The sequence below is a fragment of the Heterocephalus glaber genome, unplaced genomic scaffold (assembly GCF_053883595.1).
Source record: "Heterocephalus glaber isolate CG9 unplaced genomic scaffold, H.glaber_assembly_v1.0 deba00001429, whole genome shotgun sequence".
Taxonomy (NCBI): domain Eukaryota; kingdom Metazoa; phylum Chordata; class Mammalia; order Rodentia; family Bathyergidae; genus Heterocephalus; species Heterocephalus glaber.
In genome coordinates this window covers 13,317,332-13,333,087 of record NW_028258294.1, presented here as the reverse complement: position 1 = coordinate 13,333,087, position 15,756 = coordinate 13,317,332, and the positions used below count along the sequence as shown (strand labels likewise).

The 15,756-nt window shown below is 33.7% G+C and overlaps 1 long non-coding RNA gene and 1 pseudogene across 1 annotated transcript in view; one reads left to right on the top strand and one right to left on the bottom strand.

Annotated features, from left to right (window-relative positions):
* Window positions 1-932: 932 nt before the first annotated feature.
* Window positions 933-15,756, bottom strand: part of LOC147827890 (uncharacterized) — a 286,837-nt gene continuing 272,013 nt past the window's right edge. Inside the window, exon 4 of the long non-coding RNA XR_015451552.1 lies at window positions 933-9,000. This is a non-coding gene — a long non-coding RNA (uncharacterized LOC147827890). The remainder of the gene's footprint in view (window positions 9,001-15,756) is intronic.
* LOC147827891 (U2 spliceosomal RNA) lies at window positions 9,702-9,867 on the top strand (annotated as a pseudogene).

Here is a 15,756-nt window from a genome sequence, read left to right as displayed (position 1 = left end):
TATTGTGCAACCCCCAAAGAGTCCCCAAGAACCTGGTGATCTCAGTCATCAAAGAAAGAGTAGGCTCATTGGCCAGGCCTCAAGAGTGCAGATCTTCTGCGATAGACTGTGAGATAAAATTTTCCACAGACAGAAGGGTTCCAAAAATCTTGCCAAGACCAAAATATAATAGTTCTTCAGGGTATATATTCAATGCAGCATTAAGCAATTTAGCTACCTGACTCTCATTAACATCAGTTAAATCTTAATATGCTACTCTTAACTTGGACCCTACAGCTTTCTTTTTTTTGGTTTCTATTTTCTTTTCTTTCAACCAGAATACATTTTGTTAGTATGAGGATGAGTTAGAATTAAAAGCATCATTTAATACTCAGCATCAGGCATCATTATGTTCAACTGACACTCTAAAATTTTTTATATTCCTGTTGCCTACAATAGTTTGTTAAGGCCTAACTATGTAAAAAAATAAAGAATATGAACAAATTTCCTAGGGCAATGAACAAAATCCTTATAGATTCTCTTAAAATTTTATAAATGTATGTTATATTTAACCTGCTAATTGTTCTGGCAGCATTTCATTAATATTCATTTCAGTACATTTTCTATTAATCCTATTAGGATTATTTGCTTCCTATGTGTCTACTAAGAGCCATAAATGCTTTTTTCACAAATCAGCACATATGTCCAAATTTGTTACCATAATTTTATAGAGTTTGCAGATTTCCTGAAATCTACTCATGTACAGAAAATTTAAGAATTCCCAGTATAACAGATACTCCTACACCTAAATATCCTAAACCTCACACTCCCTGTTTACACTGTAAGAAAAATAAATATAATTTGAGGAATTTGAGAGAATAGTGCTAATAAAGCTATTATATTTTCTATTTCTGATATATATATATATATATATATATATATATTTCTGTCTCAGTGTTACCGTGTCACTTGTCATACACACTGGTATATTTATATATAAGAAATACGGCCCCTATAACAAAACTAATTAGTCCACCTGTGCGTTCAGTAAAATCAACCAACAAAAAGGAGATTTAGAAACTATCCATTTTATTCAATTAGCCCACCAAGCCTATCAGCATATTTTTAATTTGAAGAAGTCAATTTATACTTTTTGCCAGATCACTGCCAAAATCATTCTTAGGATTTTAATTTCTCATGAAATGCTAAACTGGCCATGCTTACCTTCAGCATCACCGCTAACAAATCTCTTGCTGAAGTGACAGTACCAATAAATTACAAGCTTCCCGGATTGTATACTATATCTTATCAAAGACACAAATTGTGTCTGATTCACAATTGCCTTTTATTCAATTCCTATATGTTCTGGGAGTTAGAAGTGATCATAGAAAACTTGATTTCTGCTCTCTAGAGTCTTTAAAATCTGGTTAGTAGATGTGGGAGTCAGACAGAACGAGTAGGAATATAAATTCACATTTATATGTGTAGAAACAGTCATGTTCCAGTCTACTACCACTGAAGACTATATGGCAGGAAGGTTAAGGAACAAGGGATCTAAGAACAACAGGAAAAGGACACCATTCTGAACAAGAATCAAGAGCTTTGGAGGGTAGAAGAGAACTGATTTGGAGAGAAAAAATCTCAAAAGTATTTCACTTAAAATTTTTTCTGAAATTATTCAAAGTTATAAAATTTAAGTGTTTACACAACATGTATACTGGAATGGAATTGTAAACATACATGTGCAGATAATAGTAGAAATTGGGACATTTTAAATCTATGCATGAGAAAATATCATATTTGATTGGGAACAATTCTGTCCAGGTACCATCTTTGGGGTGCTATTTATTCTGTCCAGGCTGAGCACAAATATTGAGAGCAAATATTGACTAATTTTTGAAGTCAAAAACCCCTAATAGAATAAGAAGGAATTTTAACTTGAGATTAAATACCTAAATGATTAGTATATCAGAGCCTAGCTGACATTGATTAAATATGTGAATTCATTTTAATGAATTTGATTCAGTTTGTGACCAATTTGATTTGCAACCAGCTAATGGAAAGAATTAAATTCGTCAGCCAAGATATCCCTGTATGTTAATGGAAACACACATAGTTATATAGATGTAACTATAACATACTTTTGGTCATAGTTGTCAATGTACCTTCAGTGGTCTGTTAGTGACACCTTTAAATGTGGCTATGTACTGTTTTGTTTTTATTCTGATAAAAAAAAACAAATTTCAAACTCAAAGATGTCATGTTCTCAAATTGGACAGAATTTTATAAAAGTGCCTTACCTTCCTCCTTTTCCTGAACTTCCAGAATAATTTACTAACCACTCACTTTCCTTGTACGACTCAGAAGTGCTGCTTCTTGCTCTGAACACGTTACTTGCTTTGCCCTTCCACTCACCAAAAGACAGAGGGAAGCCTGTGCAAGGACCTGAGGTAGGGCCCCAGGGAAGACCTTTTGTACTATGGCTGTAAGCTTCCCATGAGGTACTTGTAATACTTTTTTATTCCCTATGTTAGCCAGGGCTGCATCCATGGTGCTTAATCATCACTCAATGAACAAAAGTACTTCTACCAAAGGGTTTGAAATCCAGGTATCTAGATGTCCTCATGAGAAGGATTTGAAGTAAGAAAATCATTTTTCATTACTAAATTGTCTGGTATCATGTTCTATGCTGGAAAGAATTAATTCTTAGACATAAAAAACACAATATCATTATAAATGATGACATCAAAGTTATGCATTAGTAAATTATTGCATTAAGCAAATTAGTAAAGAAAAATTCTAGTTAGGTAATTTTCTATGTGTTATCATGAAATACCCACAATGATTTCCCAGTGGTAATTGATTCATTTTTTTACTAATGGTCATAAAATATTTCATGCTACTTCAGATATATATTGTACAGGATGAAGCAGTATCTTTATTACTGAATAGGAAGCAATGTATGTACAGTTCTTTCCCTTTAGAAATTTATCCTGCTCTGGTCTTCATTCAACAGAAGTAAGTCATACAGGAATTTGACATACAAATTCATTCATCAGAATATAAATTGCCTCATAAATGCCCTCACTGATCTTTTGATTGACAGCTCTATCATTACAACGTTGGTAGAATTGGTGATCATCAAATGTCAGGAAATTGAATGATGTTTGATGAAGACTAGATTCTCTAATTTTGTTAAATTTCCGCAGGGCGGAGACCATATCTTATTCATCTTTTCAGAAACCTATCCCTGTGCTTTGGCCCCTTAAATATTTGTTTAAAATTTTTCTTCTCAAAGAAAAGTAAGGAGAACAACTATTCTTAGACTACATGTCCAAGGAAAGTAGTATTATTTCAGCCCAAGGAAGAAGCCAGCCACCCATTGTAATATAAATACAATCAAAGAATTTTTAAAGTGAATGCTCATAATGATAATAATGTTAAAACATCTGGCATGAAACTTAATATTTATTTTGCTACATAAAGTGCCAGAACAGTTTGAAATAAGAAAGAAAAAATACAATCAGTAATCTATTGATCATTAACAGGAACAAAATGGTAAATTTTAGCCTTGACCCAAATTTACTATTTATCATTTTTCCCACTGGAATTACAGGACTAAGTATTATTAAATCCTGATTTGATTTTTTTATCTTCTTCTAACCAATGTGTCCATACTTGTTTCTTGCTGGACTATTGCCTGAAACTAATTGACAAATATTTCAATGAAAGACAATCCTTTACAAACTATAGTATCCATAAAAATCAAGACTGTATGCTAATTTGTTCTCTGAGTGCAACTTCAGAGATTCTAATTGGCTTTCCAAGGTGGAGGCCAAGAAAAATTTTGAAGCAATTATCTTTAAATAGGTTTCCATATCAAACACACTGAGAAACATTACAAAGAACTGTAAACACTAGCTACATGTGAATCAAAAACTTAATGTAAATAAATCCAACAAGAACTTTTCAGGATTTCCTAGGCTTACGCTGTTCTCCAAAGCTCTATAAACTCCTGCATACTCTGAGAATAAAGGATTATAAAAGCAGTAAAAGATTCTTTATACAGTTGTTTTTATGTTCCTCTATGACAAAGTTTTGTTTTAAATTTGCCTTATTAAATGTAGTAGGTACACAAAAGATAGCAGTTTGTTTGATATTCAAAGCACCTTTCAAAAAAGCAGATGTAACTATATACAGCACAATGCTTTTAGGGAACTTACCATGATTCTGTCCCCCTCTCCCTCAGAAGAAAACATAATATAACTTGGAAAAGAAAGAAAGACACGGATTAAAGAAAATCCGAGGTAAAAATTTTCTCCTGTTGTCTACTACTCATGTTTTCTATGATAGATTATAAAAGGCACTTAAAGAAAAAGAAGTGTTCTATTTAAATTAGCATAAAAGAGAAGACAATAAGAGCCTTAAAAGTTCCAAAATGAAATAAAAAACAACCTAAACAAATGAGCAAGGAATGGAACCAATAAATAGTACTTTTATAGTAAACTTTATTGTATATAACCTTATTTGACTATCACATTTCTATGAAGTTAGAAATTCTTCTATGTTAAAGTATGAAAATTGAAGCTCACAGAGATTTGTATATAGCTAGTAAATTAAAATCTAATAGCTTAATGGAAGAACAAGGAATTGTATTCAGATTTCCAGACCTCCAATTTTAAGGTAAAAGCAAACTCAAGGTCTTGAAATTTGCAAAACTTCTAAATAAATACCATTGTACTTAAATTCAGTCATGTAACCCACCACTAATAAAGTGCTGCACAAATAATTTGTGAATAATTTGCTTCTTAAATAAAGTATATGAAATTCAGCGTTATTTCTATTATAATAATATCCCAAACCACATACCTGGTCATGTATTATGAGAAGAAAAAAGATAGTTATGCTGTTAGAGTGCAAGGGGTTGTAGATAACCCAGATAAATCTTATTCTAATGCATCTTTTACACCTATATTGCAATAAGGTATAGGATGTTTCTTCCAAAGTAGTTTCATATTGCTGCTAAATGTTATGACCTGAACACTTGCAAAATTACCACAAAATTTGCTGAATGGTGTACTTTTAATAGAAGAAGCAAATTATTAAAATAATAATAATTGATAAGGTTAAGGACTTCTCTCCTTGTAAGTTACTTCATGTCTTCAGAAACTTGAAAATAACCCTTCAAGCATTTTCTCTAAATTCCATCTGTCAGTTTTCCAGGAGATAAGTAAAAAACCTAAAAGAATGTTTGCACCTAATAAGTGTTAATAAATATGGGTTAAATTCTTTTGTGAAATGTACAGTTCTAGATAACTCAATTGTAAATATTTACATATATATGACATAATAAGTGAATAAAGCTCACTAGCATATTCATCACTTCAAATATTTAACATTTCTTTGTAGTGAGCACATTTAAAATCCTGTCCTCAAGCTTTTTAAGTATATAAATTACCTTATTATTATTAATTAGTATCACTGTACTGTGACTAAGAAATTATGACTTATGTAAACTGCAACATTTTAGTGTTTTTACCCTCTACTTTCCCTGTTCCACTCCTCTAGTCCTACTATGGTAACTACCATTCTAATTTTTATTTTTATGAATTCAACATTTTTAGATTCTATATACAAATGAAATAATACATTATTTGCTTCTCTGTGCTTGCATTTTTTTCACTTAACATAACTGCCTCTAGATTAATCTATGTTGTCACAAATGGCAGGATTTCCATTTTAAGGTTGAATAATATTTTACATTGTATGTATACCACATTTTAATGCATTCATGTGTTAGTAGACACTTGGCTTATTTTCATATCTTGGCTATTATGAATAATACTACAATGAACATGGGAGTGAAGACATCTCTTAGACATACTGATATCAATTTTTTGGTTACATACCTCATACTAGAATAACTAGATCATATGGTAATTTTATTCATTTATTTTGATTTTTTTAAGGACTTCTAGACTGTTTTGCAAAATAGTTGTACTGATTTACAATTCCAGTAACAATGTGCATGAATTCTCTTATCACATTCTTGACAACATTCTTTTGTCTTCCATCTTTTTCTTATAACAATGAATCTCACAGGTGTGAAGTGATATCTCATTATGGTTTCAGTATGCATTTTCTGAAGATTAAAGATATTTACCATTTTTCATGCATGTGTTAGCCATTTGTGTATCTTTTGAGAAATGTCTATTTAAGAATTTTATCCATTTTTAAATGTTTTAAATATTGATTAGTTGCAGTTCTTTGTGCATATTGGATATAAATCCAATGCAGAATTTTCTTTTTTTTCTTGCTTTAATTGTTTTATTGGTATATTCTAGGTATACAATAAATACATTTACATTTATCATTGGGTGCTTGTACCTGTACATAATGTATCTTGGTTCTTATTTTTTCCAAATTCCTTGTGCTCCCTTCCCTATTTACAAAGACTTTGTTTCCATTTCTTCCTTTTCTCTAATTTTTCTTTCCTTTCTTTCCTTTCCCTTCCCCTTCCATTTCCCCTACCCCTTTGACCTTTTCTTCCTATTTCAAATGATCGATTATTCATTTTAGTCATTTTAATCCTTATTTACACTTCCAGTTTCTCATAGTAGAGAAACTATTCGGTATTTACACATGTGTGTCCTATTTATTTCACTGAAGAGGATAGCCTCAATATGCATCCATTTAGCTATAAATGTCTCTAGTTTCTCATTCTTTATGGCTGAGTAGTACTCCATTTTATAAAAAAAAAAAAAAAAACCCACATCCTCTTTATCCAATTTCCAGTTGATGGGCACTTAGGCTGTTTTCAAGCTTTAGCTATTACAAACTGTGCCACTATAAACATGGGTGCACATATATCGCTGTGGTACGATTCTTTTAATTCTTTCTGAGAAGATACCCAGCAGGGGAACAGCTGGATCAAATGGGACCTCTAGTCCAAATTCTTGGAGGTATCTCCATACTGATTTCCACAGTTGTTGCACCAGTCTACACTCCCACCAATAATGGAGAAAGGTTCCTTTTTTCCCACACCCCAGCCAACATTTGTTATTGGTTGATTTCTTCCAATGTAGAATTTTCAACTATTTTCTCCCAGTCTACAGGTTGTCTCTTCACTCTATAGTTTCTTCTGCTGTGACTAAGGGTTTTATTTTGATGTGATCCCATTTGCCTAGTTTTTCTTTCACTGTCTGTTTTTGAGATCATATCTAAAATATCTGTCTATGAAGTTTCCCCCTATCTTTTTCTGGTAGTTTTATAGTTTTTCTTCTTATCTTTAAGTTTTCAATCAATTCTTTGTTGATTGTTGTATAAGGGATGAGATAAGATTAATTTTCATTCTTCTGTAGGTGGATATTCATTTTCCCAACACAATTTATTAAGAAGACTGCCCTTTGCTCCTTCTATGTTCACGATACCTTTATCAAAAGATAAATTGACTGCAGGACTTTTTATTCTATTATGTATTTAAATTTTGAGAAAAAGATTTCATCAATATCTTAAGGTACAGAAAGAACAGAACGAAGAGAAGATAGGTCCCCTTATTACTTTAAACTTACATTGATCTTGAGGCTCGAAGAAGGTAGGTGAGGTCACATAGCTCTAAAGATGAAGTAAGATTCAGAATCCAGGTGACCAAATGTCCAGATGCTAGAGTCTACTCTAAACTGCATCCACTACATCGCATCATTTTCTGATTCTTGACTCTTCTCTTTAAATTATTTAAACTGGCTCCCTGAAGAAAATATTGCGTGATAATTTTTAAAGTTTTCAAGTACTAAAGCCAAGTCAGAGAACTACAAAATGTTTTTAAAAATTCTGATATCATCTATTCTAGTCCCATTGACAACAATTTTGGAGCCACCATGCAAAAGAGCAAATATCCTCAGAGAAGTTAAGATTCTTCTTCAGTCTCCTTGAGAAAGTCAGTGGCTATACCTGGAGCTCAGAACTCAGGTCCCTGACAACTAGTCCAACTCTTAATCCTCAACTCTGCATGAGTCTTGACTTATTATATATTAGCAGCAACAGATCCAGTATGGCATCCCCAACATATCAATCAACCTAAAATTTTGAACCTAATTTTTACTTGTTCCTCATTGACTGTGGTGTTAGAGAACATGTTTATAACAGAATCGATGTAACAATCCAGATTGTGAGGGGTCTCTACATAACTTAATGTCAATTTCCCTACTTATAATAATCAAGAGGAGGCTCGATCCTACAAAGTACTCCTTTTACTTGAACAACCCGCTAGTAGATATATGTAGAGGCTCCAAAAATTGAATACACTACACATAGACAGTGATGAACATACAGGATCTTCATTTTTCACTAATTCTTTTATTTCCTCTTGGGATTTAAGCACAATGGAGTAAGAGGACACAGATGGAAAGATAAACTTTAAATTGCCAGAAAATAACATCTCAATCTCTTCAGGTTTAGACTTTATTCAGCCACTTTTTTAAGCCATTAGTAAATTATTAATCTTTTGATCCTCTTCCCATTACTCTATTCTTCTCTAAAACAGTATAAGATGGTATCTGGGACTATAAGATGATCTGTTTCACCAGAGGGGAGTAAGAGGCCATTTAGTCAATGTTGTGTTTTCTGAAACCTTGACAGGCTCAGTACAAAGTTGCTGGTGTTTTCTCACCTTTTGAGACTATGCCTTTGGCCTTCACTACCTTGAGGTGAAGAATCTGCAATACAATGCCCTTTTATCCTGACCCCAAACTGCACTGACCTGCAGATTCACCCCGCTCTCCTACAGGGCCTTACCAGGTTACAAAGAAACTTCTGAGTTCTTTCACTATTACCATAGGCCACACTGCAGAAGCAGAGCTCTTGCTCAAGGCTCATCCAACTGTAACTAACTAGCAATCACTTTCATTCCCCTGATGCTGTGTTCTCACTTGTGTACCTTGGAATCTTCATGTCCTTCGTGCTCTCCTAGAAGTCTCATATCTCTTCTAGATGATACTTGGGATGATGTCCTCAGCTTTCATTCTGAGAAGGAGCAAGCAGAGGGATTAATTTTTGACTCCTTCACTATATCTCCTTGTCCTTTTCTTACAACATTCAGACCAAACTAGTTGGGCTTCTAACCCTCTTTATGAGACAAATACATGTAAAACATATGCTTGGTTTTCTCTGCACCTGATTTATTGTAGAATTTTATGAATGAATTCACTAGAGGTAGTTTTTTATATATTCATAGAAATTAAATGAATTTTGAAAATTGTCTTTTCTCCTCAAAGCAACTGATTTTCATGAAGACGATCTTGAGGGCTCAAAATGTGACATTAGATGTTAAGAACTGAATATTGGCTTCATTTGCATACCTGAAAATACAATTCCATTTAGTCCTAGTTACACAGTTGCCTCCGGCTAAACAGAAGGAGATCAGGAACAAAGAAATAGTAAATGTACATTAGTATCTTTCAGAAATAATATTACTTTCACAGCAGTAAATGGGCATAAATTTCAGACTACGGTCAGTCAAAATGAAAAAGAAAGGCTCACTTTGAAATTCACACAGATTTCTCTGAAAAACTATGACCTGACTCAATAAGTTTTCTAGTGTTTGAGAAAGCATACATAAATCCAGAGACCAACTGGACATTTCCTTGCCTCCTGATAACATTTGCCTTTCCACTAAATGGGCTGGAATCCTTACCTTGAAGATTTGTTGAATTTACTTGATCTGAATCGCTTCTTGGCCTTTTGGCTAAGATCAAGTGTAGAATTTACTAGATCTGAAAGAGGCTTGTACACCTAGGTACCAGAAATTAATACCAATAATCTGTATATAACTATACAGATTATTATATAACCTGCATATTTATTACACTTCGAGTCTTCTGGTGAAATGTAATATTTCTAATCTAGTTCTACAAAAGATGAAGTTATTCAAGTCTTTTTATGAAAGATCTCTATTACCAAGCCTTTCTTTTCTATCCATTAGGAGTATCACATAGCCCAAGTACAGTTTACATGTCACATCACCAAAATTTTTCATTTGGTTAAAAATACTGCCATATTTTGTCTCATTATAAAATGAGAAGTCAGGAGGATTCACTTTATGTTTTATATTAAAAACAGCAATTTAAGGATTTCATTTGTTTTCTATTTTCAGGGAAATCATTACTTCAACCCCTTTCCTGAAATAAGTATAATTCAATTTTACAAAAACTTTAGGTAAAAAATTATCTATTAAATTTTTTTCTTGTGTTAAAAATTATTTTTTTATTAAAAAAGATACACTTATTTCCAGGTGTGGTAGCACATGCCTGTAATCACAGTACTTAGGGGTCTGAGGCAGGAGGATTGCCCTGAGTTTAAAGCTAGCCTGGGGCACCTCATGAGTTCAAGACCAGTCTGACCTACATAGTGAGACCCTGTCTCCAAAAAAAAGTTTAAAAAAAGATATACTTTTTAAAATTTGTATATTAAGTTGCCAAATATTTGAGCTCAAGTTTACAATTTCCTTTCATGAAGGCTCCCACAGGATCTCACATTTTAGAGATTTGGTACATGCACTCAACATTGAACTAAGTTAATATCAGGCAAATGTTAAGATAAACCCTCAATTTATAATAATCTATTTGTAACATTATTGTGTTTTTTGTTTAGGACAATAATATCTGCTTACTGTAAGAAATTCAGAAATTATAGAAAAACATACAAAAATAGACCAATTAAAATCATACTACTCTGTGATACAAGTTTTGGTATTTTAGTATACACCCTTCCAGATTTGTGTACTGTACAGTAGTACCTCGGTTCCCAATTTTGTTTGGGAACAATTTGGTTTGCAAACAGAAGCATTTGACAAGAGTTTTTGTTTGCAAACTCTGCATTGGGTGATGAACACGACCGTGGCTATCTTTCCTGCACAAACATGAATGTGGTCATCTTTTTCAGAATCCTGGAATGAATTAAGTTTGTGAACCGAGGTACCACTGTATAGGGTATGTTTTTATGTAGCATGAAATTGTATAAATTTACTCACTTTTGACCTTAGACCACTCCCCACCATGCATGACACCAAAACTGAGAGAAGTTTGTTTTTGTTAAACATCCCCAGTATTTTCTGTACTTTTATAACAAAACATAAAGGACATGAGTAGGGAGAGGAGTAGTGAGAGAAAACAAAGACAGGTGATTCGCTTCAGAAAAGGACCAAATGTAATTCTAAGACTGAAAGGACATGAGAAAACAACCAGCATCTAAGATCAGTGACCAGCCATTCAGCTAGTGATGCTGTCTATAGAAGAGGCTCTGAGGATCATTTTTGTGTACTGAGAATGTGTATTCTACATCACTCTTAAATATTTAGAATTAAATTTAAATTTTTATTGAATTTCTACACTTTCAACGAACAGGGCTCAAAATCAAATGAATTGGGGTCCTTCTATTCATATTATATAGCATTCTGAAATTTTATTTTCACCAGGTTCTTAACTGAAGACACCCATTGGTATTTTTCCTCTCCTTGCTCTCTCTTTTTTTAATTTTAATTTTTATTAGCACTGGTTGTAGTGCATAATGATTACATTCATCATAACATGATATACATAACACATCTTAATTTACATCTGCTTTCCCTCCCCTTCCTCCCGCTTACTAGTAAACATATCCCTTATTAGCTTTTTTATAGCTGAGTAGTACTCAACCATATATATATATATATATATATATATATATATACACACACACACATGTATATATAAGTATATATGTATAAATATGAACACATTTTAAATTGTTTTTCAATTTTCAAAAAGTTTACACTGTAAACAATTTCATACACAAAATCACATATTTTTCCAATGATTCTATCAAAGCTATTTCCTACAAGTAAAATTTAATGGACATTTTAGCACTTTTGATACCTGATAGCCAATCACCCTCCAGAAAGTTTACACATTCCTCTAGGATAGAAGTGAGAGGGTTGATTCCTATACCCACAGTATAGGATTATCCTCTCTTTTGCTTTTAATTTGCTTATAGGACTGGAAAACAACAGAAATGATAGATATTTTTAAATTCTATTGCTTGATAATAACACAAAACATCATAGGTTTATTGACTGAGAAATAACATTGACATTAGAATGCACTGTACAGCCCAATAATTCTCATTACAAATCCAAGAATTAACCTTACTATTTGCTTAAATTGTTTAAATAAAATCCTGGTTAAAATAACAGGGTTAAAAGAATGTACCACAGAGTATCATAAAATCTAATAGAATTTTAACTCTTCTAAATGAGTTGCTCTATTAAAAGTGTTGGTTTCTTATACATTGAATCAATTTTACCAAAATAATAAAAAATTCTTCAAATGAATATCTATAAAAAATAAATAGTATACTAATGAGTATCAAAATAAATTCTTTTGAAGTTCGAATGAGTGTATTTTGAAAAGAATCTGCATTTCTTATAGGGTCTCAAAAACGTTACCAATATATCCTTTTAGCAAACAGCTTTATTTTATACTTTTTAAAACACTACTGCTTTTAAGTATACCCATTACTAGAGTTAATAATTTTTACTAGTTTCACCTATAAAAACAATCCAATTTACTCTTTTCTAGAAGTTGCAAGCTTCACTCAACCCTCACAAGGTTGCAGATAGAAACTATGAAAATGCTATTTACATATAATGCTATATCCTTGAGGATATCATTATTTCAAGAACAGGAGAGAAAACATTATACTTCTGTTGTTCCAAAAGTATGTTTGTCTTATTCTGTCATGGTTAAAAGAAATGATAGAGGAAGCTCCCCTGCCTCCATCCCAGGCTCCTAGGGCAGTGAAGCTTAGCCGGTCCCAACACCCGGAAGGAAGCTCCCTCACTGCCATCCCAGGCTCCTAGGACCAAGAAGGTGAGCCGTTCCAGCAACTGGAAGTAAGCTCCCCCACCTCCATCCCAGGCTCCTAGAGCAGAGAAGCTCAGCCAGTCCCAGCACCTGGAAGGAAGCTCCCCACCTCCATCCCAGGCTCCTAGAACAGAGAAGCTCAGCTGGTCCCAGAACCCAGAAGGAAGCTCCCCCGATGCCACCCCAAGCTCCTAGGGCAGAGAAGGTGAGCAACGTGGGTGCCAGAAGCACCCCCCCCCCCGCCCCGGGGAACTGAGAAGACACATAAACAAGCCTCAAAAACAGACTTCCAGATCACCTACAGCAACCCCAAAGGGAAACGAGATGGAACACTCTGATATTCAACTACCTGGACTCTCTGAACTGGCAACAAAAGAGGATCTGGGAAAAATGAAATCAGGAATAATTACTCAGATAATAGCAAAGATTTTGCTCATGGTGCAAGACATGATTAATAAATCTAGAGAGGACACAGATTTAAAAAATAGAGGACCTGAGGAACATGATGGAATCCCAACATAGGAAACAAATGGAATCCATAAAACAGATACAAACAGATTTCCAAGAGATTAAAAACTCCATGGAAAGTCTGCACAGCAGAATGAACCAATGTGAGGATAAAATTTCAGATATAGATGATAAGATTGCAATTAGTGAGGAGGAAAAGAAAAATTGCTTTAAAATTGTAAGGGAATATGAGAAATCAATCCAGCAGCTGCTAGACAATGCAAAGAAGAATAACATAAGGCTGATTGGAGTCAATGAAGAAAGAGGAGGGAGTACAGACAACATAAAAAAACTCTTCACAGAAGTGATGGCAGAAAACTTCCCAAGCAGGGGAAAAGAACTTGACATACAGATAAGTGAGGCATATAGGACTCCAACTAGCCTTCAGCAAAAAAATGTCTACACAGGGGCCAGGGATTTAGCTCAGTGGTTTCACCGCCTGCTGAGCAAGCACAAGAACCTGAGTTCAATCCCCGATACCAAGAAAAAAAAAAAGTCTACACATAGGCATATAATAGTTAGGATTCCAGAAATCCAACAGAAGAATAAAATTCTACAAGCAGTGAGAGAAAAGAAACAAATCACATACAAAGGAAAGTCCATCAGAATCACAGCAGACTTCTCAATGCAAACCCTCAAGGCAAGAAGAGCTTGGAGTGATGTATTTCAAGCCCTAAAGGAAAACAACCTCCAACCCAGATTGATGTACATTGCAAAACTATCTTTCAAAATTGATGGAGAAATAAGATACTTTCATGATAAAGAGCACCTCAGGAACTTCGTGAATACCAAACCAGCACTCCACAAAATTTTAGACAATACCCTAGGAAAAGACAATGAGGATCACAACCCCAGGAAACCCAGCAGAATGAATCCATTGGGCGTGACAAATTAAAAGCAAAGGTGGAGAATCCAACAAAAAGAAAAAGTTATGATAAGACTTTTAAAACTTTTGACTTCATCCCCCTAATGAGTGTATAATTCAATCTTATTATTGTACTGATTAGTATTTTTCTGATTCTAGAATTGCACACCATTCTTTGTGCTATACTGGCTATTTATCATCTTCTTATATCTACATTTTAATTGGGTTGTCTATTAATGAGCTGTAAGAATTCTTTATATATTCTGGTCATAGGTTAAATGCATTGTAAATATGGTCTGTTTAAGGACTACCTTTCATTTTAATGATGCTATTTAAAGTTCTAAATTTTGATGGAATCTCATTTATCAATTTTTTTTCTTTTATACATCATGTTTTTTGTATCCTAGGTAGTTCTTGCCTGCCCTGAATTCATAAATATTTTCCCTTATAATTTCTTCTTAAAGTTTTATACTTTTAGGCTTTCTTATTTAGGTTCGTAGTTCCCTTCAAGTTATTTTCATGTATGGACAAAAAAGGTTGAGGTTAATTTTTTATATAGGGATAGCAGGTGTTCTAGTGCCATTTGCTGAAGACACTATCTCTTCCTCGGCTCTTGAATCGAGTTTATATTTTATAAAATGCTAATGTTAAATAATCTTTCAAAACTCAGTGGACCATATATGTGTGGTTCTATTTCTAGATTTTCTGTTTTATTCCAATGATCTATATGTCTTTCCTTACACCAACACTGCCCTGATTGCTGTAGCTTTAGAAGAATTATTAAAATTGGGTGCTAAATGTCTTCCAACACTGTTTTTGTTTTTGTTTTTGGCTTTTCTGGGTCCTTTGTACTCCTAAATAACATTTTTTTTGGTACTGGGCATCAAACTCGGGTCCTTGCACTTGCGCAGCAGGCGGCGAAAACACTGAGCTAAATCCCCAGCCCTACTCCTACATAACTTTTAAAATTCAATATCCAGTTCTTCATTTATAGCAAGCATACACAGACCTGAATTTTTATATATACCTTGTGTTTTCTAATCCTGCTAAATTCAAGTACAAGTTCTAGGGGTTCCTAGAGATTTCTTAGTATTTTCTCTGTAGATGATCATTTCATCTACATACAAAGATTTTGCTTCTGCCGTGCCAATCCTATCCTAGTTGTGTCATTTTATTGCCAGACTATTTTGGTTTAGACCTATGTTTCAAAGTCTAATGGACAGATGAAGAGTAGGCATATATGCCCTTGTTCCCCACTTTAAGGAGAAAGCATTGTATCGTCTCCATTCATAGAAGGAGTTTTTGTTGGAAGTATGGTCTTTGATCTGTTGAGAAGGTTCTGTTCTACTTCTAGTCTCCTGATAGCTTTTACCATGAACAGCTGTAGAATTTAGTCCAATATTCTTTCTCCAACTAGTGACAGGATCATATGGCTTTTTCCTTTCCTCTGTTAAAATGATTACTTTTTGAGGGTGGATCTTCCAATGCTGAACCAACACTGCCATCCCT